Source organism: Triticum urartu, chromosome 6 (assembly GCF_003073215.2).
Source record: "Triticum urartu cultivar G1812 chromosome 6, Tu2.1, whole genome shotgun sequence".
NCBI lineage: Eukaryota > Viridiplantae > Streptophyta > Magnoliopsida > Poales > Poaceae > Triticum > Triticum urartu.
In genome coordinates this window covers 109,821,826-109,847,206 of record NC_053027.1, presented here as the reverse complement: position 1 = coordinate 109,847,206, position 25,381 = coordinate 109,821,826, and the positions used below count along the sequence as shown (strand labels likewise).

The 25,381-nt window shown below is 43.2% G+C and overlaps 1 long non-coding RNA gene and 2 other non-coding genes across 3 annotated transcripts; all 3 read left to right on the top strand.

The window, feature by feature from the left end:
• The first annotated feature begins 17,607 nt into the window (after positions 1 to 17,607).
• LOC125517215 lies at positions 17,608 to 20,489 on the top strand. Its single transcript, XR_007287480.1, has 2 exons — positions 17,608 to 17,840; positions 19,704 to 20,489. It is a non-coding gene; the product is annotated as an uncharacterized LOC125517215 (long non-coding RNA).
• A 2,091-nt stretch (positions 20,490 to 22,580) lies between these two features.
• Positions 22,581 to 22,653, top strand: TRNAK-UUU. The gene has a single exon. It is a non-coding gene; the product is annotated as a tRNA-Lys (tRNA).
• Positions 22,654 to 23,645: 992 nt separating this feature from the next.
• LOC125517852 lies at positions 23,646 to 23,839 on the top strand. Its single transcript, XR_007287850.1, has one exon. It is a non-coding gene; the product is annotated as a U2 spliceosomal RNA (small nuclear RNA).
• The last annotated feature ends 1,542 nt before the right edge of the window (positions 23,840 to 25,381 follow it).

The following is a 25,381-nucleotide window of genomic DNA, read 5'->3' as shown; positions in this document are numbered from 1 at the left end:
CTACTTTTGCTATGGCGGGACTTAGAGCGGCGCCGCTGACGTCGGTGCTTGGGTTGCTTCTTGGAGAGGTCATCCCCCGTTGTCTCGTCTCCATTGCCTTCTTTGGGGGTGTCCACCATGTGTATATCATATGATGAGGTGGCGGTCCAACGCCCTGTGGGCGGTGGTTCCTGTTCTTCTCCTGCATCGTCGTCCATACCGTCGATGTCTTCGGAGTCGAAGTCGAGCATGTTGGTTAAATTGTCGATAGTGGCTACTAAATGGGTGGTGGGTGGGGAGCGAATTTTTTCATCGTCCGCATCCCATTCTAGCCGGACATAGTTCGGCCAAGGTTCTCCTGACAAGGAGAGAGACCTTAATGAATTTAGCACGTCGCCAAAAGGTAAGTGCTGAAAGATATCCGCGGAGGTGAACTCCATGATCGGCGCCCAATCGGATTCGATAGGCATGGACGTAGGCGGCTCGGAGTCCGTGGCCGGAGACGAATCCAGTGGTTCGGCAACACGGCTCTCGTAAGGGGTGAAGTCAGTATCCGGCTCTATCGCCACTGAGAGTGTGGCCTCCATGGCGGGTCTATCCACCCATCCTCGGATGGAGCAATTTGCTCCGGATTGAAGGCCGGAGTAGTTGCAGGTGTGATCTCCCGAACACTGTCCGACGGCAGAGCTAAATCATGCTCGTCGTGATTGTGCGGCGCACCTGGCATAGGCTTGAATCCGTCGAAGATCAAGTCTCCGCAGATGTCGGCAGTGTAGTTCGAGTTTTCAAACCTGACCTGATGGCCAGGGGCGTAGCTCTCGATCTGCTCCAGATGGCCAAGCGATTTGGCCCGCACTGCGAAGCGGCCGAATACGAAAATCTGTTCGGGGAGGAAAACCTCACCCAAAACCGCATCGTTACCGATGATCGAAGGAGCCATCAAGCCTTACGGTGACGGCACAGTGGAACTCTCAATGAAAGCACCAATGTCGGTGTCAAAACCGGCAGATCTCAGGTAGGGGGTCTCGAACTATGCGTCTAAGGCGGATGGTAAAAGGAGGCGGGGGACACGATGTTTACCCAGGTTCGGGCCCTCTCGATGGAGGTAATACCGTACTTCCTGCTTGATTGATCTTGATGATATGAGTATTACAAGAGTTGATCTACCACGAGATCGTAGAGGCTAAACCCTAGAAGCTAGCCTATGGTATGATTGTTGTTGTCCTACGGACTAAACCCTCCGGTTTATATAGACACCGGAGGGGGCTAGGGTTACACAGAGTCGGTTAGAAGGAAGAATATCTACATATCCGTATTGCCAAGCTTGCCTTCCACGCCAAGGAGAGTCCCATCCAGACACAGGACGAAGTCTTCAATCTTGTATCTTCATAGTTCAACAGTCCGGCCAAAGGATATAGTCCGGCTGTCCGGAGACCCCCTAATCCAGGACTCCCTCAGCCGCTCCAAAGAATCGGTGCCGCATTCATGCCCGGGCAGAGCGGACGCGACCTCTCACTAGCGCCTGCGTTGAAGGGAGAAGCGGATTCAAGAGTGATGGTTGCTTCGTCCATCGAACTTACTGCTGGGTCTATGTGATTTGATGGCTCATTGGTCATTATTACTGAGGTGGTAGGACTGCTGGATGTCCCACGCTTTCGGCGAAAGGAGGTACTACTATATTACAATTTTCTCCATTCTTACGCCGGAGGAGTGCAAGAGCAGTGAAAACACGCAGGCTCAGTGATTACATGGCCCACCTCACACTATCACCTATTTTCTGGACACCGTGCGACACCTAACTCTTTACATAGTACTCCCTCTGTTCCTAAATATAAGTCTTTGTAGAGATTCCACTAGGTGGACTACATACTGAACAAAATGAATGAATCTACACTTAAAATGCATCTATATACATCCGTATGTGATTCATGGTGAAATCTCTACTAAGACTTATATTTAGGAACGGGGGAAGTACTTGTATAGTACATACTGTAATTTATCAGCAAGATAGTACAATGCTATGAAGCTTCTAGCTTCTGTTACATGTATCTTGCGTCCAAGGTTGCCCGTTGCAACATTTCATCAAATACAAAGGAGACTAACATGCATGCTATTGCATTTCAATGATTGACAGATCATAGCAAATATGTACTCCCTCCGTTCCAAAATAAGTGTCTCAACTTTATGCTACATATGGAGCAAAATGAGTGAATCTACACTCTAAAATACGTCTATATACATCAAACATGTTTGGAGTATGTACTAGTAGTTTATATTGAAATCTACTGAAGGACATATATATTCCAAACAATATGATAATCTCTCTAACCAAGGTAGTAGGGACGAGGAGTAAACGGAGGGAGTAGTAAAATTTTCTCCTCGTCTTACGAGCCACCGCGCGCGTGGGCGAGGGAGCAGGCGTAAGGCGTACAGTACTACTACTACTCATGCAGTCCCTAGCCATTGAAACAGAGACAGCTAAAGAAAAAAATGATCCATGCAGTCCCTAGCCCTTGAACCGTAAACCCTAACCAGGCTTTAATTTGCTGGCAACGTCGGCACTTCCTAAGAAATGAAGTTTGCAACCCTTTGACCATCATATCATTTTGTGCAGTTTCACCAAAATCGAGATGAGCATCCATGTGGTAAAGAAATTGAAGAAGCATGATTAGAATAAGATTACTGGGACTAGTTGATGAGACATAAAATCATCACAAATACAGTACGTAGAAGCCAGTAGAGGTATGTGCGGGGCAAAGAAGTAGAGAAATATCCACATGGAGTGATGTGGGCAGCTGGAGCAGTGGTGCAAGCCAGCTGTAAAGGGAGATGTACCTGAGGGATGTCGGGACGTAGCTCAACCTAGAGGAGGGCGGCGGGAGGAGGCAACTACCCACGTCGTGGTAGTGAGCAATGGACGAAGGCAACCTCACCGTCTTTGTGAGAGAGAATGGCGGGGACCCCTGATCAGGACGTGTCGACAGTGGGTTTTCATCGTCGGTGACGACGACCGCATCTACACTAAGCATCCACCCCTTCCCCTGGTGGACGTGATCCGCCGGGATGTTAGAGATGTGGCCACAGTGGTTTTGTGCGAGAGAGTGTGAAAACTAAAGAGAGCAACCCCAGCAAGCAACTATGTAGGCTCGTCCTGCCTATGTATATAGTGGAGCGGTTTCCTTTTCTCTCCATATGAACCTATTTATATTGCGTACGTGCCACTTAAGAAAAAAAACTTTATTTATAAATGACGCGGCACCTACTACTCGTTCTCCTATAAACCTTGCGCTTGACATCTCCAAACTATTAACCTTGTGATTGGTTCTTCACCTCTTCGGGAAGTCGAGCAATAATGGTACTGCAGTATATATCGTTCTAGCTATATGAGACCAAATGAATTGTTGCACGTCCACCACGTGGCGAGGGTCGAGGGGCGAGGGAGAGTGTGTACTATTACGTCTGTTTCAATATGGACTACATACGGAGCAAAATGAGTGATTCTACACACTAAAATACGTCTATATACATCAATGTTTGGAGTATGTACTAGTAGTTCATATTGAAATCTACTAAAGGACATATATTCCAAACAATATGATAATCTCTCTAACCAAGGTAGGGACGAGGAGTAAACGGAGGGAGTACTAGTAAAAATTGATCCTCGTCCTGTGAGCCACCGCGCGCGTGGGCGAGGGAGCGGGCGTAAGGCGTAGTAAGAAGCTTCACCTCATCCTGCGAGCCACCGCGCCCGTGGGCGGGGGAGATGGCATACTGCGAGTTGACGGGACACATCAAAATTACTCCAGTGTATAGAGCCTTGCCTCTAAGGTAGGCCCCACATGGTTTGCCTCTTTTTTAACATAACGCGTCAAGTCACAATTTGTTTGTTCAGCCGTGGTAGACGATCCTCCCTCCATCTAGTGGACAACCAGTACACGTGTCAAATTACCGCGTGGGTTGCCTTTTCGTACAGAAATGAGCTCTACCGTGTACCCGCGCGGGTGTGGTTGGGAAAGAGATGGGAGTACGTGCGCCGCGCGTGCACCTCTTCTCTTCGTGCACGTCCCCCACCTACGTGGGTGTGTGTGAGAGATACAAACCTAGACAAATGGCTTGTGCGTTCGTGAGTGTTTTTTGTTTGGGGGGAGGTTGATTTCATGAATGTATTTGTGGGAATATGTGTTGATGACATCTCAAACAAAATTTTGCATGCAATGTGTGTGAAATGGAGGCCTATCCATATCATATATAGAGGGTCGGGCGATCCACAAGAAGAGAGGGAGGGGTCATAGATATCGATAGAGTCGAAGAGAGGATCAAGTGGGTGGGTGCGAGATCAATGAAGAGAGCCATCAAAATTGTGTGTGTGTGCAAGTCAAAGATATAGGGCGACTGACCTAGCTACCGGAACGTCAGAGGGCACAGGTCAAGTTTGTGTGTGGCAGGGAGACATGACTAGAGCGCTCGATGTATCTGTGTGTGGGGGGGAGGCGGTGGGGGGAGGGGTAGGCAGAGGCCTAACTATAGAGGTAGAATGACTCGTATATGTGTTGAGAAGGAGAGACCCAGCTATGTCTTGAGGGAGATCGGTCGACATCCATACATAACTGAAGGACGGGAAATAGGATGGGAGAGAGAGGGGGGGAGAGGGTAGAGTGCTAGATGGGTGATGGAGTTGCTTCTCGAAGATGGTGGGAGAGGCCTACTAGAAAAACTGAGGGTGGAACTGCAATATTATCAATAAGAGTGGGGATGTGTTTATGTGTGTGCCTGTGCGTCATATATCTGTCGGGACACATCCATGGATGATGAAGGGGAACCATGTGTTTGGTAAGCAAACCTAACTAGATCGGTAGATCAATTGTTGTTTGTCGGAGGAAGGGAGAGACATAACTAATGAGGTAGATCGACCGACGCGTGGGGAAAACGAGTTATAAGGACCTAGCTAGCTATATGTATAGCGGGAGATTGGTCGGTGTACGTCCATTTGTTAGAGGCAAATAAGGCCCAGCAAGACGGATAGACAGAGAGAATGGAGCTAGGAGGTGGTGCGAGAGGCCCAGCTACTAGCTAGATAGGGGGAGGAGTGTGCGGTTGTGAGATCAATGAAAAGAGGGGCGAGAGTTTACACGTGTGTGGGACCGTATGAGACACGAGGCAAGGACACATAAAGGAGGAGATTGAAGGTGCGTGTGTATGTTGTAGGCAGACATCGCTGGAGAGGTTTATTGATCTTCGTGTGTCGGAAAGGAGTTGTGGAGACTGTGGGAGAACGACCTAAAGAAAAAAATGAATGTGCGCGATGGATATAATACTGAGGGAGGGGGAGGGCGAGGAGGGCGTGTGCATGCACGAGAGAAAGTTAGTGGTAGCTACAAAGGTTAGAGGATTGTGTGGGTGTAAGAGACTAACAAAGATCATAATTTGATATGGAAGTGGATTCATATATTTGAATAGGAGATCATAGTGTTTTAAACATATGCAAGCATGAATATAGCGGTGATACGCGTGTTGTGGCTTTGCACATGTTATACCATAATGTGATAATGCATGGCGTTTTCAACTCATAGCTAAATGTCGAACAATCTAAACCATACTATACATCGAACAATCTCACATTTTATTTGAATTTTTGATAATGTGTGGCGTTTGCAGCTTACAACTAAATATCGAACAATCTAAACAATACTATATATCGAACATTCTCACATTTTATTTGAATTTGTGGTAATGTGTGGTGTTTGCAACTCACATCTAGATACTTGTAGGCATAGGGGACGGGGCATCATACATAATGTGATAAACACATTATACATATGAGACATGGTTTAGTTTGTGAAGATCTAGCTAGAGCTTGAAATGTACTATGATTTGAAATCAACATAAAGTGGATTCAAAAAATCGAGTTCAAGTTCATATAGTACACATAGTTCATATGTAACTCGAGACTAATCATGTGGTGTGTTGTGAAGATAATACACAAACGATGGTTTAACTAGACAATAATGATGATTGTAGATCTTATTAAAACAAAGAAACGGATTCAAATGCTTTGACTTCACAACAATCATTATTGTAGATCTTATTCAAATAGAGAAACGAATTCAAATTTAGTTCATATTGAAGCGGTAGTATATACATTTGGAATGCACTAAAACGTTCATTTGCGTACTAGGTTGGATGCATTATACACGTAGCGAAATATTTTAATTAAACATAACATGAATTCAAAGTTTTGAATGAAATTTGTAGTGCGAATTGATTTGGTACAGTACACGTTAGGCTTGTCCGGAAATTTCAACCCGCGCCTTGTTAGCCTGAAATATTTAAGATATATCTTTGTCTCGTTGTGCTCCGATAACTCCCTCCATCTCAACCCGCGCCTTGCTATTCCAAAATTACAACGCGCGCGAAAACTCCCACCTCCTGTGAAATCCCGACACGTGAAATGCCCGTGATACCCCTGAACCGAAAGAACCGCCTCAAATCGGTGGGGGTATTTTCGTAACATACCCCAACATTTCGGACAAGCGCGTCCCTAAGCCATGGTTCCCCACTCCCATCCCATCCGCCCACCCATTCGTACACCGAGGCCGGCAAAACCCGCGAAGCCCCACACCCTCCTCCGTCCGCCACCCAGCCGGAGCCTCTTCCCCGACGACGTCGTCCACAGCAACACCTCGACGTCCCTCATCCACCATACCGGATGAGGATCCGTCGTCGATCTCTGGTCTCCGCCGGTTCAGCCACCCCGTCCTCCACCTCCAAGGAGCTGCCCCAACGTTCCCCTCGTCTTTCGCACCACCTCCATTCCCACACCTGCCGTCTTCACCTGCACCACCGGAAGAGCATCATCATCACCGTTTCCTCGGATGAGTTGCGGCCTAATCGGCGCCACCAAAGAGGTTGTACACTAATCGCCGCATTTTCTTCTTGATTCGATCTCACAGTGCTGCCGGCGCTCGGTCCCAAGCCGACACGGCGCGGCTCCATCCACGGCGGCGTCGCCAGCCACTTCCTCCACGGTGTCGCTCCCTCGGCTCCTTCGCCAAAGAGGTTGTACACTTCTTGTGGTTTGACTTAATCTCACCATGCTTCTTTGCATCCTGTGATCTTCCAATTCTTGTGAACCAAACACCCAGATTGGCAGAAATCCTGTGTTTTTAAATTCTCTATTTTGCAACGTGCATTCCTATCCTATTCCTGTCTATTTCCTATCCCTGCATTGTTAGAATCCTCAAATTCAAACAAGCCCTTACACAATTACTTCTGTTACAGATATGTGTCAAAGAAAACCTTGTGTGGTTTGTCCTGCTCCTGCGGTGCTGTGTTCCACCCCAGCTCAGCTGCTCCAACGACGGAAGGGTTCACCACAGCAGGGATCCACTCTCCAGACTGTCTTTCGCCGCCTCAGATCTTCTTCCCCGCCGCGGCAGCCACGACAACTGCATTACCATCATCAACTGAGCAGATGACCTTGAGGACTACACGGGTCCGCAAGAGAGGTTGCACTCTTCCGTGTCTGATGAAGCTATGTACCTAGGGTAGGGTCATGGATCCGTCCAACATACCCTCCCCAAGGACATCTCTACAAAGAATCAGAAGCAGTCGAAGAGATATTGAAACCATCATCCACTCGACCATGAAGATGTGTCACTCGACCACCTTGAAGACACTCGACCACCAGAAGATGAGAAACCCTCCACTCTGCAACGGTCAGGATTAAACCATAGCTTTATGGGCATTTACAACACTTTACTGCAGACATTACCAGTAACGCCCCTCCTTTATGAGCATTGAACCTTGTGTAACGGAGGGGAGCTGGGGTCCTGGCGTACTCTATATAAGCCACCCCCCTCCTCTGGGACAGGGGTTCGCACTTTCTGTAATTCACACACATATATTCAGTCGACCGCCTCCGGGCTCCGAGACGTAGGGCTGTTACTTCCTCGAGAAGGGCCTGAACTCGTAAAACTCATGTGTACAACTCCTCCATAGCTAGGATCTTGTCTCTCTACATTCCTACCCCCCCCCCTATTCTTACTGTCAGTCTTAGAACCACGACAGTGTCTGCTTACGTTATGCATCGCTTAATATGATGACATGCTACTTTATTATCGTGTTCACCTATTAGACTCCGAGTCGGTCCAAACTTATGATGAAACTTGAGTTTTTAAATAGTTGTGGGGTACATATTGGGGCAGCAATCAGTACTATCTGTCTACTATCTGGTTAATCTCGGGTGTCTACTATGAGTTTCATGTTGGGTGCAAACAAACATTAAAGGAGCCATTATCTGTATTTTTTAACTAAAGCTATTATCTGCCTGCTATCATTTTTTGGGTCTATCCACAGTTTGCTACCATCACTCTGGATTTGTGCATGCACTCCTTACATAATCTCACTATGTTTTATTCCTATGCATGTCAGTTATTGTACACAATGGAACTGAACATGTAGAGCAAAAGAGACGAGCCTTGTGTGGCAATAAAATTTCATGCAGACGTCGCTCCATGGTGGGCGCAAAGGCAGCCCCCCTCCACCCATTTCGGATCGTAATCAAGAGGAAGATAACTGTTCTGAGGGGGATTCAGAAGCAGAAGACCACTCCTATTTACCCCATGAGGTCTTCGCTCTAACTTGGCATGCTGATGTTGGTAATATCATGCATATGGTGCCTTGCATTGCTTACTGTATACATTCAAAGATGTCATCTGCTTAGTTTAGACATGCTTTGTGTCAATGCCATCTGTTTAGTTTCTTTATCGTATATGTGAATCATGCAATGCCATCTTGTTTAGCCAGGCATCATATATGTGAATTTTGCAATGCCACCCTGGTTAGCCAGTCATCTTATATGTGAATTATATCATGACATCATTTTTTATTACGTGTTAAATTTGTCAACAATTTTAGTACATTCAATTACTCTTCCTGTGCATCAGCCATTCGGCACGGTCATGGAAAAATCTGGAGTGGAAACAAGGTCTTCAGAGCAGACAATGCTATCTGACGAAGCGCATGTCTTGCTGGTTACAGATAGCTCCTCAGAGGAGGATTCAGAGACAGATGACCAGTCCTATTCCCCCCCCCCGAGGTGCATGCTCTAACTTGGCAGGGTTATGTTGCTCATATCGTGCGTATGGTACCTTGCATTGCTATGTCATTTGCTTAGTTTAGACATGATTTGTGTGAATGCCACCTGTTTAGTGTCTAATTACCATATATGTGAATTATGCAATGCCATATTTTTGCAAGACATTATATATGTGAATTATGCAATGCTATCTTGTTGCAAGGCATTATATATGTGAATTATGCAATGCCATGCTATTTAGCCAAGCGTCATATATGTGAATTATATCATGTCGTCCTTTTTTTTGTATTTCTCATTGCTTTTGTCGACAATGTTTGTATATTCAACTACTCTTCCTGTGCATCAACCATTTGAATTGGTGATGGAGAAATCTGGAGTGAAAACAATGTCTTCAGAGCAGACAATGCTACCTGGTGAAGCAGATATGTTGCTGGTTACAGATAGCTCTTCAGAGGAGGATTCAGAGGCAGATGACCAGTCCTATTATCCCCTTGAGGTGTATGCTCAAACTTGGTAGGGTTATATTACTCATATCATGCATATGTTGTATTGCAATGCTTAGTTTTTACATCATATACACGATATTGAATGCCAAATCCTTAGTTGACACATCATATATGTGATTGCCCTCTGCTCACTTCCTTAGTATATAGATCATATATTTGAATTATATCATGCCATGATGTTTACATAGACAGCATGTATCTGAATTATGGCATGCCAACCCATTTTCTAAAGACATAATATAGTTATATCATCTCATCCTGTTCACATAGTCATCATATTTTGAATTATGTCATTCTATCTGTGAATTATATCATGCCATCATGTTTCCATCGATGGCATGTTTGTGATTTATGGCATGCCAACCACTTTAATAGACACATCGTATAGTTATATCATGTCATCCTGTTTACATAGTCATCATATTTTGAAGTATGTCATTCTATCCTGTTTAGTTAGCCATCATACATGCGAAATTGTGTCATGCTATCCTTTTTAATTAGCCATCATATATTTGAAATTATGTCCTGCTATTCTATTTGGTTAGACAACATAAATGTGAATTATTTCATGCCCTTTTTCTTCCCTACTATCCATTGCACAAGTCTATCTTACAATGTTTGTACATTCAATTACTTTTCTTGTTTATCAGCCATTTCAATTGGAGGGGGTGATGGCAGTATCTGTGGGAGTAAAAACATGGTCTTCAGAAAAGATCGTGCTACCTGTCGATGGAGATAGAACCACGGTTGTACTTTCCCAAGAACCAGCCCCACCACACATAACCCAGACTCACGCAGATTGTACCCCTACCCAGTTGGATAGAGAACCAGCTACACCCCTTCTAACCCCAACCCCAGCAGACAGTAACCCAGTTCCCGTTGACATAGCACCGTCTCCACCACAGAGCACCCAAACACGAGCAGTTAGTAAGGCAACTATAGTGCACAAAGCACGAGGACCACCACTCCGAACCCCAAGTCAACGCTTAAAGCAGAAGAAGAATTGTTCTCAGGTCAGGTTCCATAGCTATGGTTCATACTACTTTGCTCTTGCATCACTGTATTTACTCATACCAACTAATTTCAAATTTGAAGGATGCAATTGAAACTCCAATGGCGCAACAGGTATGTTTTAAACCTGTTTCTTTAACGTGTTTGCTGTTGTAACTTGCTCTATGTTGATTTCAGTTTCAATTGAATAAACAGTTATGTTCTCATGCCATGCACATTACAAGTGTTGTTATTGCTGTGTAGTTTCCCACACTTATATTCTGTCTATGTTGCTTTGTCTTAAATAGATATGATTCGAACTGTATCTATCTTGATTTGGCAACATAAACTAGAATGATATAGACCATACAGTGACCATACTACATAGATATATGTTTGTTTCATGTTGTTATCCTGTCCACCTTACTACTGAACTGGTTTACCAAAATGAGTTTCATATACTACATTGTAAACCTATGATGTGTTTGTTTGTTTCTCCTTTAGAACATGGATAAAATATTGGAGAAGAGTACCTCGTTATGCAATGGTAAAGGAAGTAATGCAGATCAGGTTCAAGATAGTGAGACATCCCTGTTGTTCTCCAAGAAAGCTGATAAAAACTACTGAAGACACTGAGACAACCCCAAAGTCCTGTCTTGATGTAGTGTTCGAGTTACTGGCTACTACTGCTGGCACCAGCTCTTTGAACTCGCTGCCTGAATCAGTTCGGCTTCTTGAGTCTCAACTTCAAGTTGTAAACATCGATCAGATGTTATGTGACAGGAAGCCGAAGGACTGAGGAAGTCCCTGCAGAATTCAGATGCATACTTTTTGGTGCAACAGCAAGTGCTGGAGGATTTAAGCGCCAAACAAGAGAAAGTTAATAAGCTTGCTAAGCATCTTGCCAGCATTATGGGTACCCAGGATATTGTTTCTTGAGCTCTTCTAAAGTGGTTTCAGTTCTGGACTTTTTTTGTTGCGGCGTTTATATGCTGCTTTGTTCCCTATATTTGCACTTGTGGCGAACTTTGATGCCCAGTGGATGTAATATGTGTAATAGCCATGATAGCCTAGCGTAAGTTGCTTGCTTATTTATTTCTGTTGTCTTGTTTATTTGTTTTCTTGTAGTCAGTGCAGTTCTTTTTCCGCGGTTTGCTAGTGGCCGCAATAACCTATTTTTTAAAACTAGGCCACATTAACAATGGGCTACATATTTACTGTTGTTAACATGGGCCTCCTACGGGCCGTAGAAACAATGGGCCTTCTAAGGGTCGTAGAAACAATGGGCCTTCTACGAGGCATAGACACAATGGGCCTTCTACGGGCTGTATCATCAATGGGCCTTCTACAGGCCATATGATCAGTTGGCCAAACATGGGCCAATAACAGACCACATTATGGTCGTAAATGGGCTAGAGTTGAAATCGTCCATTCATGGGCCGACCATAACGGGCCGTCGTTAATAGGCCGTATTTGATGACGCTATGAAAACGGCCCAACGTATTAACGGGCCACAAACGGGCCGACTGTAACCACGGGCTGTATTTGGCCCACAAGCAGAAAATGACAGTAACGGGCCGAAAGTAAACGAATGCTGGAAATGAGCCCAAGAATAAATGGGCCCTGAGAAGGCTGAAAGATAACATGAGCTGGAAATGGCCCAACAGAATAATGGGCCATTAATGGGTATAAAGTGATACGTTGTTCATTACGGGCCAGTTTTGCCACGGGCCGTTAATGGGTCGAGGGTTACTAAGGGCCTCATATGGGCCAAAAGATGTCATGGGCCATACATGGGCCAGAAGTTAAAATGGACTGGAATTATATTGGACGGCCTAGATGACCCTACTGGGCCTAATTCGGATAGGATGTAAACGAGCCCTGAGTTAGCGGGTTGTAAATGGGCTATATGCGAACAGGTCGTTAACAGGCTTGTCGTGGGCTGGCCCGCCACCTTTTGACCAAGTCAAACGGGCCAGCCTTTTCACAGGAATGGGCCTCTGTTGGGCCGTGCCACGTGTCGACGTATAATAGGCGCTTTGGGTCCAATGAGTGGATGACATCTGTCCCAACGGTGAGCCAACATGTGTTTCCTTCAGCCAATGATGATTTTACACGTGGAAAATCCCCATTGGTCGAGGCTGTTAATGGGTTATCGGATCCAAAACCGGACCCGATAGCTTAACGGCGTTCCATTACTGTGGATGCCACCTGTCGGTCACCCTTGACGAAAGCACTTCTGTGACGCGCGATTTATCGTCATGGAAGTGGACACTTCCGTGATGATAATTTTGGTAATGTCATGGAACACTTCTACGACAGCACAGGTATGACTATCTTGATTCTGTCATAAATTTGTCATGGATGTACATGCATGATAGAAAACGTGACCTACTGTGACAAACACGTATCATCACGGAAGTGTATTTTTTGTAGTGTAAACTACCCACGCTTCATCGGAAGGGCAATAGAGTTGATGTAGAAGCCCTCCGTGATCGAATCCCCCTCCGGTAGGGTGCTGGAAAAGGCCCCGAGATGGGATCTCACGGGTACATAAGGTTACGGCGGCGGAAAAGTATTTTGGTGGACAGTTCTGGTCGTTTGGGAATATTTGAGAATTTATAGGCCAAAGATTAGGGTTAGAGAAGTCATGTGGGGCCCACAAGCCAGGGGCGCGCCCTGAGAGCTTGTGGAGCCCTCGGGACTCTTCTGCCTTCCTCTCCAAGTCCTACGTATGTCTTCTGGTCCAAGAAAAATGATCATAAAGTTTTATTCCGTTTGGACTCCGTTTGATTTTCCTTTTCTGTAAAACTCAAAAACAAGGAAAAAAACAAAAACTGGCACTGGGCTCTGGGTTAAAAAGTTAGTCCCAAAAAATATAAAATAGGATATTAATGCATATAAAACATCCAAAACAGATAATATAATAGCATGGAATAATAAAAAATTATAGATACGTTGGAGACGTATCAGGTCACGCACTTAAGGATCATTGAATTGTTGAGTGCTAGGAGGTGTTAGGAGCACAAGATAAAAGCATCGAAAAAGTTCCGGAAAGACCGAAGTGTTTCAGAGAGGAATTGGAAGTGTTTCAAAGAGGAACCAAAAGTGTTACGGAGAAAACCAAAATCGTTCTCGTAAAACTGGGGAAATCCCAAAGAACCCTAAAAGGTATGGAAAGATTCCAGAACTTCAAGAAAATTCTGGAAGGTGTTACGGGGCTGCTCCGGGGAAGTCCCAAAGAACCCTAAAAGGCATCGAAAGATTCTGGAACTTTAAGAAAATTCTGGAAGGTGCTATGGGGCTGCTCCTTTGGCTAGGCCCAGGTGGAGGCAACCACATGCGCCTAAGGGGCCCATAAGTGGGGCACACCCCACATGCTTGAGGGAAAGGTATAGGGGCAGCGACCATGGTTTGTGATGCTCCCCCTCCCTGGTGCGGCTAGCCTTAGGGGGACGAGCTCCTCCTCCAAGCCGGCCTCCCTCCTCTACGCCTATATATATGAGAGGAAGGGAAACCCTCCCTCGCATCTTGTGCTCGTTTGCTGTGCCCTCCTCTCTTCCAGAGAGTTTTCTTTGCCGCATGGCTACTCCACCACGCCTCTGATCTCTTCGTCCTGGATGGTGAAGCCCTGCTGGATAAGTGATTCCTTACGCGTGGATACTGGCACAGAGAACGTATCTTTGATCCTCGATCGGGAAAATTCTCGCGACTAGAAGGTATAACCGAGCTGCAGGAATATGCATCAATCTTCACCAAGCTACGTTCATTTTCTAAAGATCAGAACAAACCTCTTTGCATCTTTATAGTGTTCGTGATTTTTATTCATAGGAATGAAAATTGTGTTCTACCATGTTTCCCAACAACTAACCGCGTAATGCAACCAAAGTTAATATGATAAAGTCATGAATGCCAAACATTCAATTGAGTTTCATTGCAAACATGATTAATAACTTGCATGGCAAGGTCTGAGAAAGATAGGTGAGACAAGTCTCCACACTCATAGCCTTTCCAATAAATTATTCACACTCAAACACTACAACCTTATTGGACTCAAATGCCAATTTATAGCCATATCGACACAAGAGAGAGTCATCGATAAGATTTTTATTTACAGAAGGGACATGATGAACGTTCTTCAGCTGCACGATCTTTCCCGAAGTGAACTTCAAATCGGCTGTACCAACACCTTGAACAGAAGCATGTTGTGACGTGTTTCCCATTAGCACGAGTGTAGTTCTTGCGACCTGATAAGAAGAAAACATGGAGATATCAACATCCACGGGTATATTGGTATTTGTGCCAATCCAAAAATTAGGAGAATGACATATTGAAAGAACAGTGCGAAATTTACCATACCCGACATCTTTCATCTCAACATCGTCAATAACAACATAATCGGTCTTGCTGCCATTCTCGTGTCAAAGTGGTCCATGCATGCATAGGCCCGATGATCACATGCACCGCACACATGGCATCTTCCTTACTTCTTAAAGGTCTCCTTCTTGAAGTTGGCAGACAGTGGGGCCTTGTTCTTGCCTTCAAATTTTTCTTTGCTCGCATAGTTGTTCTTGTCCTTAAATTTGTGGGATAGGAAATTCATCTTTTGCACAAGATTGGCACTAGAATTCCCCTCATAGACTCAAGTCTCTGTGTGTGTGTGTGTGTGTATGCATGCGCGCACGCGTGTTTGTGTGTGTGTGTGTGTAACTTTCCCTCGCCTTCTCTTCCATATCAAGAGTACCAATAAGATTGACAACCAAAAATCCATGCCTTTTGGTCTTCAGAGAAGTAGTTAAATTCCTCCACAAAGATGGAAGCTTGGCAATGATGCATCAAACAATAAACTTATCCGGCAACACACAATTAAATGCTCAAGTTCTTTAGTGAGTGATTGAATCTCGTGAGCCGGATCAACTATGGAGTTGTCCCCAGTCATCTTGTAGTCAATTGTACCATTCCATTACATACAACTCATGCATGCGTCCGAGAGTCCAAACTTGGCCTCCAGACTCCAGTGCATTCCACATATTGTTACCAACCTCAGTGGTCATGTAACGATCGACGATCTTGTCAACAAGTACACTCAGAACATCACCTCACCTCTCAAGATAGTGTCAATAGTCTGGAATGCTTGCTCCTGTTCACGAGGAAGCGACCCTCTGGATTTCCCTTGGAGGCGTGAAAACAGTGCATGGTGGTTTGCCAAAGAACTACACTCTCATGCCATCTCTTGCAATTGACACCCTCAAACAGAGGAGATTTGTGAGTCGCAACAAAAGCAATTGAAGAAAATGTCCTGTGCGTGTTAGATTTTTGGATTGTTAAAGATTTGAGAAATGCTTCATTATATTTAATCCTAAAAAAGGTACATAAAATAGGATAATCATAGATAGACGATAATCAAATCAAGTAACAAAGCGATGTAAGTAGCGGTAATCCACTTCTGAGCCCAGGCTCAGCTGCACCCGCCCTTACAAAAAAAATCAAAACAAATACTAGAAAAATCCAAAAAATTTGTTTGTGTTAGATAATTTGATGCGTGAGGTACGCTCCAATTTTCAAATCGTTTGGGCATCTGAGCATCTCTCGGCAAAAAAGACAAATTCAGGGTCTGTAAAAATATTTACTGTTCATGCACTGTTCTGATCCGATTTATCTTTTTTGCTGAGAGCTTCTCAGAAGTCTAAATGATCTAAAATTTGGAGCGGACCTCACGTGATAAATTGTCTACCATGCAAAAAAAGATTGGAATTTTTTGAATGTTTTTTGAATTTTTTATTATTATTTTTCTGGACGGGTGCAGATGAGCCTGGGCATCGAAACGCCGCACTCTGTAAGTAGTCATAAAGTCGGGTACGTAACAGACAAACATCATATCCATCTCTATAGATAAAAGGAGTAGAATGTAGTGGAAGAAGATGCATGTGTGTCGTTCATCATGTCGCCGAGGAGGTGACCGACGTCGGAGAAGAAGTCGACGAGCTCTGCCACGATGGAGGAAAATCCAGCAGTCACGCTAGACCGCTCTCGAAAAATATGATTGCCTCTCTCTCTCTCGTACATGTCGCGAGAGATACAACTTCAGAGATCTATTGTCTCACTTCTTGGTGCACATCGAGAAGCGAGTTGGGAAAGCGGTAGGCGGCACAAAGCTTTAGAAGCAGGAGGTAGACACCTTGGAGATGAAGTCTATCTTGTTTGGAAAGAGGAGCGACCTTTTATAGATGAGTTGCAACTAACCCCTTGGTAGTGGTAAGCGCTACTCGACTTGATCACGAAATACAACGCAAGTTTTGGCGAGGTGACGACGGAGGAGGAGTACGTGTGTATGTGTCTTCTCAAGCTCTTTAGTTGTGTATGTAATAACTCGCGTTACGCGTTGATGTTTCACACCCTTCACTAACGTGGTGGGCCTAAACTTTTTCCACTCCTCCTTCCATGCATGAATGGACCCTATGTGCTCTTTGGGATTCTTCCTAGGAATGATTGTAAATGATAATGGGCTAAAGCCTAATAATTCTAACACAACGAACATTTTTTCTAAAAAAACATCATGGACTATTTTTAAAACACACTATGAACATTAAAAAAATGATGACATTTTTCGTGCCACAGTCAAAAAAATTTAAATACATGGTGATCATTTTGAAATACTCAACATTCCTAATACACGAAAAATATTTTATGAGATGGAATGAATATTTTTTTAAATACACAGTGAGCATTTTTTAAACATATGATGAACATTCTTTTAATACCCCACGAACGTCTTTACTATACGGTGAATATTTTTTTTCAGTACACATGAACAATTATTTTGTCCATGAACAATTTTTTTGACATACTTGAAAATTTTCGGGCTGAGAAAATAGGTCAAAGCATACATGAAAACGGACATCCCGTCCGTTTGCTTCAACATGTTGGGTCATATTTTTTGTTCGCACAGACCCAAGTTGCCTTAACTCCCCAAAATTCAGTTTATAAAGGGCTGGAGATGGGCCTTTTCGGACTGAGGTGGAATTGGCCCAGATAACCAATACTACACCAGACACCTTCCTAACCAAGAGAGAGAGAGAGAGAGAGAGAGGAGGGGGATGACATCGACGGTGCTGCGCGGGTCCGCCTTCCGCCGTGCCATCCCAGCGGCGGCCGCCGCTAGGCTTTCAGGAGTAGAGGGAGTAGCGGTCGCGCTCCGGCCCTCACACAGCCGTCGGCTGCATTCCTCTACTCGAGCTGATTTGCCTCCCAAGTCTCCACTAGACGAGGTGATTTTTCCAATTTCGCCCCTTGGATCCTCTTTGATATCTGCCGCAAGGCGCTCCCTGGTTCTGGCTGTCTAGTCTGCGGAATCTTGATTCCCTAACCTAGCCTAGCTTCAAGCGAGATTTTTGCGTCCTACGTCGTTCAGGTTTAATTCGTTTAACACTCAACTGGACGCGCATTTTATTTGGGTCACTTCATAATGAACCGAACTTTTTCCTTATTTTTGTTGTTCGGAACTGCATAGCCGCTGACAACAGCGAAATGGATAGCGCCCCAAGTGTTCGTTAAATGCATTACGAAATTGCCAAACTCCATCAGTGATTAAATTATAGGTAAATGCAGTCATGTGCTCCAAGTTTTACTTACCAGTTGCTATGTCTAATCTCAGGCCTTAGCTTGCAAAAATAAAATTGTTGAGTCATCATACCCTACGCATCTTCAAAGATTTGTCTAAGTGAGTATAGCTCTTTTGCTCAGCGGTGTGCAAAGTCTCAATTCTGATTTCTGAGCATATTGGTTTAATATTTGTCGAGTATCGATTCTAGTGATAAAGAAATCAAATTATTTAGTGGTACCATACTGGGTTACTTCTAAGCTTTTTTTTTCTTTCAAAATGGAGGTTTAACCCCCAGCCTCGGCATCATTGCGATGCACACAACCATATATTTATTGAAGATAAATAGGGTATAAGTCATGTCATCCGATACAACGCAAACACAACCTGAAGATAAATGCTACAACCGGCTGATAAGAGAAATACATGCCTACACACATAGCCCATTAATAGATCGCCATCCAAATTGGTTGAGCCCGTGCTACCTTCTCTCATGGGTTGCACCCAAATTACATATACTCTTGCGCTTCCGCACACTGAATTAAGGAGCACGTACAGATCCATCTTGTAGCTTGGAAATTGACCTTCAGAAAATTTGGTATCTTCGTTCTATTAACACATGGTCATTACGGCATCTCTATATGGCCCAGAGAAAAGCGCACACTCCCACAAGGATGTGTGCCTTACACTTAGGATGAATCCCACCCAATCAGTTCTCGAACAAGTTCAATACACTACTAGGTGGAGGTAAGTTGAAAGCTACATGAAACGTACACCAAAGAAGGGAGGCAAATGGACACAAAAGAAAGAGATGTTGTTTTGTTCCCTCTTGTAATCAGAAAAGCAACACTTTTTATGCCTCTGCCACATACGTTTTGCCAAATTAGGATGACCCCTCTATGCAGAAACCACATGAAGATCTTAATCTTGAGCGGCACCTTAGGTTTCCAAATATGTTGCCTCCGAGGCCCAGTGTTTATGAGGTCCACATACATAGATCATACGAGGAAACTCTAGAAGAAGGCTACCGCCATAAAAAAGAATCGGGTTCTTTAGTTAAGTTGACCGACATGAACCAGCGTACTAAATCGAGCCAAGAAGTCCATGCTAACACAGCCTGAAGATAAATACTACAACCGGCTCATAAGAGAAATACATGCCTACACGATAATGGCAGCTACCAAAAAACACCGAACACAAAATTATTTATAAATGGATAATCAGCTTTAAATGACAAAAAACATCAAACAAAAGACACTGGGTAATTACTACGAATCCTTGCTTCAGCTTACCTACCTGTCTTCTGAAGATTTTACGTTTCAATGTTGATCAAACTATTTCGTTTGTATTTGTATAGTTAGATGCACTGTATGAGGTGGTTCGAGCAACCAAGGTTTCCTCATTGAGTAATGATATCCTTACGCGCATCATTGAGAAGTATATACATCTATATAATATGTGTTCCTCATAAAACCTATTTTTCAGTTGTTCCTTTTTTGGGCAAGGTACGCTAATTATGGCATCTTTCCAGCTCTTTGAATGCTCGTAGGGAGTTTGTCCCGAAGGAAGTGCAGAGGACATGGATGATTTGTGCTGCAACAGTAGGTGGTTTTTTCGCTGGATTATTAATAACAAGGAAGATGGATAACAAGAGAAAGAGAGAGCTCGGGAATGTAATTTATGAGAACCTCGCGAAGTAGAGAGTTTATTGAACTTTTGGACCAGGTATTGTCGTTGCTTCTTCACTTTGCACCAGCTATATGAAAACCAATCGCTTTGCTATAGTGGAGCCATTCCAAATTCACTTTGCACCAGCTATATGAAAACCAATCGCTTTGCTATAGTGGAGCCATTCCAAATTCACTTTGCGTCAAGTAGGAGGAAAACCAAACAATTGGGCCATGCAGGCTGCCATGTTGGTCAGCACCGCACATGCCATCTCTCCCTGTCTCTCCTTGGTTGCTTTGTTTGCTCCCGCCCTCAGCGCTGTGGATTCGGGGCTAGGTGCTTTCCACGGCGGCAACTTATGGCTGTGGACTGGGATGTGGCTCCAGGTTGGTTTTCATTTTAGTTGGTTCCAAGTGCTAAATTAGAGTGGCCTCATAGGTGCAAAATGATTGATTTTTCCATACCTGGTGCAAATTGAAAGAAGCAACTACAGTATCTGATCCAAGTGCGCATAAACTCAATTATATAGGATGAGAGAGCTGAGAACTTTATTGCTGTGAGATATGTAGCTAGTTTATTTAATTAAGAAACATGTCTGCCATGCAGTTTGCAACCAACACCTGCCCGTTCAGCTGGTTTCCGAAGGCTAGGGTATGTTTGTCTGTGTCCAAAATCTACCCATCTGTCCAAATTGGTGATGACCAAATAATTGGTTATGCTTGAGCTTAATTAATTGTGTTTGCCATTATTATCTGAACATGACCAGTTTGGTAATTTCACTGGAAGCAAGGACTAGTCTGGTAGCAAAGTATCATAGACTGGAACCAAGCAAGTTTGAACACCGAGGGATCATTAGGTAGTCTCATTCCCAGTGGGTATCCCCGTCGCTTCCATGGGTAGAAATCCAACTTGTAAATTCTGCCTCCCGGAATTCTATACTGGCTGACCCATTCCCTGGAGTTGGGGGCAACTAACTTCCGTATTAATTAGAAAGATAGCAAGGCCATGAGGATGGGAAAATAAAAATAAAATCCTTTTAATTAGTTCTCCTTTTTGGAATTTTCTTATTATCCTTTTATTTTTTTACAGAATATTTTTAAACAAAGCCACCAAGTCCCCTAGATGTCATCCACGTCAAGACTTGAAGAACACACAAAAAATACCAAGGTGATGAGTTGAAGAGAAAAATATACCGACTTGTAGACTTCTGGTAAGTAGATCATCACTTGTCACCTACTCCCTCCGTCCGAAATTATTTCTTGCGAAAATGGATAAAAATAGATGTATCTAGACCTAAAATATGTCTAGATACATCCATTTCTCCAACAAGTAATTCCGGACGGAGGAAGTCCATGACTAACAAACAATGGAATGTATGATAGTCAGGTGCAAACCAAATAATAAAAGGGTCGATAATCTTGTTGAGTGTGCCTTCAGGTACCAACAATGTGGTTGCTTCTACACATCCACAGTACAAATGTAAGCACAAATCTTGCTACAACCATTGTCCCAAAAATTTCTTTATTAGCAACAAGAATAACAAATTAACTGATCTCTTGCCCATTGTACTGACTTTGCTAAACTTTCCGGTTCCTTAAAAAGAAAAATAGATGAAAGACCAGTTAGATACCGTCCTCTTGATTTGAGATTCAACAATGTACTTCTAGTATATACGGATTGTCCGATCTAATATACAGAAGAAACTACTTTGTCCATTTATTTCAAAGATTCTAACTTTCGACGTTGCACAACATCAACACCAGTTAGCTTCAATTTTGAAAAAGTCAGCAGGAGACATACTGTTTTATTGCACTGAACATTGAATTTAAAAGCAATAGCAAAAGGAGAACACTACTCTATGCTGCATCCACATCAAATAAACATTTAAAATACTGGTTGATATGGATGATTAAGCAAGTCCGACAATTTATCAGCAAGCTCACAATATGTATATATTGGTGCCCTTTTTTCGCTACATGTTGTCAGCAGCAACCTCAACTCTTACCACTGCATTTGGGCCATCTTCCTGACAACAGAAATGACGATCACACTCATTTATATGCTCAGCAAGAAACAGAAATAATAACAAAATATCACACATTTGCTGATTTTGCAGGGACTGATCCATAGCCATGAACATAGAGGCATTTACACTCAATGAACACATAGCCCAGACAAAAATTAAGTACATTCTTCGGTGCTCCTGGAAGCCAGAATTTTGGTATGCACAGAACAAACATGAACCGCAGATGGTGCGGCAACAGAAGTACGTAATGAGACTCAATAGTTTGATGGTGCAACAATTGTGTGAATGTGCAAAATTCTTGACATAGTGTATTAGTCCTTTGTTCCTGCAAACACACGAAGATCATAGTTTTTTTTTATTTTCAAAGATCAAGGTGATCATTGGGAATTAAATACTGTACACACCACAGCCTTTAAGAGCAACGGGTAAAGATAAGACGAATGGCGCTATATGGGCTTGGGTCAAAGCCATTTACGTTGCAGTAATAAGCGCCGGTGGCAGAGTTTCAACATTGAGATGGTATTGCGCAACATAACCAGAAGTGTGGCCCTAAGAAAATCGCGGATTCCGATTCTCAAGTTTAGATTTCCCAGTCGTTTCTAGTAGTAGAGAGTAAAACCTCGCGCGTTTGAGATTGGCACGGATCTCCAATTGTGACAAAGCTAGCGAATATCTATTCCGACTATATAGCAGGAGTGACTAACCATTTCGTAGGCCGTCTTAGCTCAGCTGGTAGAGCGCGTGGCTTTTAACCACGTGGTCGTGGGTTCGATTCCCACAGACGGCGTGTTTTTTTTCTCTTCTGTCTGAAATACGCAAGGTTCGTTGGTTCGATTCCCACAGACGGCGTGTTTCTATTTTTTTCCCTGTGCTACTAACCAACATTTTGCTACAACAGTCTTCTGTCTAAAATACGCAAGATCCAGCAGAGTCAGCAAGTTCACCGGCAGAGTGGTGTGCCTTCTTTGCCCTTTGTAGTACGTGCACCAGGTGAACCAGGACTCTCTTGCTTGTCTGCTAAACGTGTTCCGGCGAGCCGTTCTCGTCCTAGACTTCAGACCCTTTGCTTTTTTGGCTACAAGGCCATGCATAATTTCAAGGTGATGCCTCGCATGTAATATATGATTGGATATGACGTAAAGTAGGTTTGGATAGGGAAGCGGGATCCTTTTCAGAAGGTGGGTGTTTGAAAAAAAAAAGTATAGTCCGATGACAAAAACTGAAAAGGTTGGAGTGAAAAGTAGAGATGCATGTGTACTAGAGTTTTTATTTTCTATTTCTTAATAAGGCTCACTAGTGATAGCTTGCACTGGAGAGAAAAAATTAATATAAGTGCCTCAAATTACTTTTTGTCATGGGGCATATGTATCCATATGCCATCATTATACATGCCGTAAAAGCTCAAACTACCGAACTGGTTCACAGGTTCAGCTCATCTCCGGCCTGATAGTGATAGGGTTCCTGCTGCAAGTTGGCAAGCAACTTTGGTTCTTCTTCCCTTCTGACGAAGAAGGTAGTTCCTCCGTGCCTCCCTCGACTTTGGCTCTTCTTCCCTTCTTCCCGAAGAAGAGGGCTGGGAATCAACAGTTTTAACGGGCCGTCCGAGCAGTACCATCAGATGATTGTGGGCTTCATTTGTCTCATGCAGGTTCCAAGCCCAAAACGACGGCAAGCACAGAGCCGAAGGTTCCCCAAGGACAGGTCATAGATGGATTAGTACCACCTCGTTTGTGCAGGGCGTGAAGTCGGTTGATGAAGCGCACAGCCTCCTACGAAAGCATACTTTTCTCGGGCTTTTGGCTAAGATGAAATGATCTGTTCTTATCAATTTAATATCTGATATATGAGATACATCCTTGCAATGATATTAAAATTTATTTTTTATGAAGAAGAACCCACAACAATAGCTTGCTATTGGGGTCCTTATGGGTCGCTAAGGCTTTGCACTACTGTCTAGACAAGGTGCACCCCAACCAAAACAAAATAAAAAATTGTCAAAACATTTTTTAAGTTAGATGGTAACGGGTTGCTCCTAAAAAGATAATTCTAGATATAGATAAAGGTTGTAAAATACTTTTATTTTCACTTGAAATATGTCTGCACCAGGAATCGCAATCTGAATCAGATTTGGAACTTTGTCCTTATGTATCGGGTAATATCAGTTTTCTATGACATCTGCACATAGACATGACTAAATATTTCCTTAGCTCTGGCCTCTGGGTTTAATTTTAATAAGCTTGTCCATCACAATCCATGAAAAAAAGTGTTTCCTACACATGGGACACGTACGCTTCTCTACAATACACTTGAGTTGGAATTAATTAGCAGGTTTTAAACTAGTGTGTTGTGAAACACAATTAAGACATATATCAACACCGTCCATGCGAACTTAATTTAGATGACACTGTTTATCTCTCCACTCCTTTTTGATTAACCATACCCAACTGCTGAGGTATCGAGTCCGCTTGTGACTTGTGAGGACTGCTTGCCATGTCTGTTCCTATGCTAAAGAACCACACACCAAGTATAGCTGGCCAAATGGGCCGTGCTAACTGGGCCGGTACGGTAGCACGCATGAACGGTACGGCACAACATGGGCTAAACGAGCTAGGCCCGGCATGCGGCACACCATGAGCCATGCCTGGGACTCAAAAGAAGCCAACCACCAAAAGCTCAATAATTCTTCCTCGTGTGATCTCAAAGACAGTTCCTTCTCGGCGGGGAAAGTGAGGAAACGTTAATTAGGCATTTGAAGAAAAACGGTCATGTATTTAAAAAATGTTAATTAAGCATTTGAAAAAATGAACAAGTATTTTAAAAATGTTAATCAAGCATTTAAAAAATGCTAAATGTGTATAGAAAAAATGTTGACCATGTATTAGAAAATGATGAAAAAATCTGATCATGTATATAAGAAATGATAATCAAGCATTTGAAAAAATGTTGAACAAGTATTTGAAAAATGTTAATCAAGCATTTGGAAAATGTTAAATGTCTATAGAAAAATGTTAATAATGCTTTTGAAAAATGTTAATGCTTCCTTTGGTTTGCAGGAATTTCATAGGAATTTTATAGGATAGGATTCTTATAGGATTTTTTTCCTTTAGAGCCTTTTGGTTCATAGGAATAGATTCCTATTCCTACATAGGATTCGTTCATATCCTCCACATTTCATAGGAAAATAAAAAAGAACCTAAACTCGATGGAAAAATTCCTTTGATGTCAACCAAATGGCATCTCCTTTCCTATTCCTACTCATAGGATTTGACATACATGTCATCTCATTTCCTAAAAAATTCCTATTCCTACGATAATCCTATCCTATGAACCAAAAGAGGCCTAAATGTTTATAAAAAATGTTGACCATGTAGTCAAAAATTGTTGATCTTGTATTTTAAATTCTTAATCAAGCATTTGAAAAAGGTTGAATGTGTATAGACAAAATGTTGACCAAATCAAAAAAATGTTGATCTTGTATTTAAAAACTATTAAACATCAATTAGAAAAATGTATTA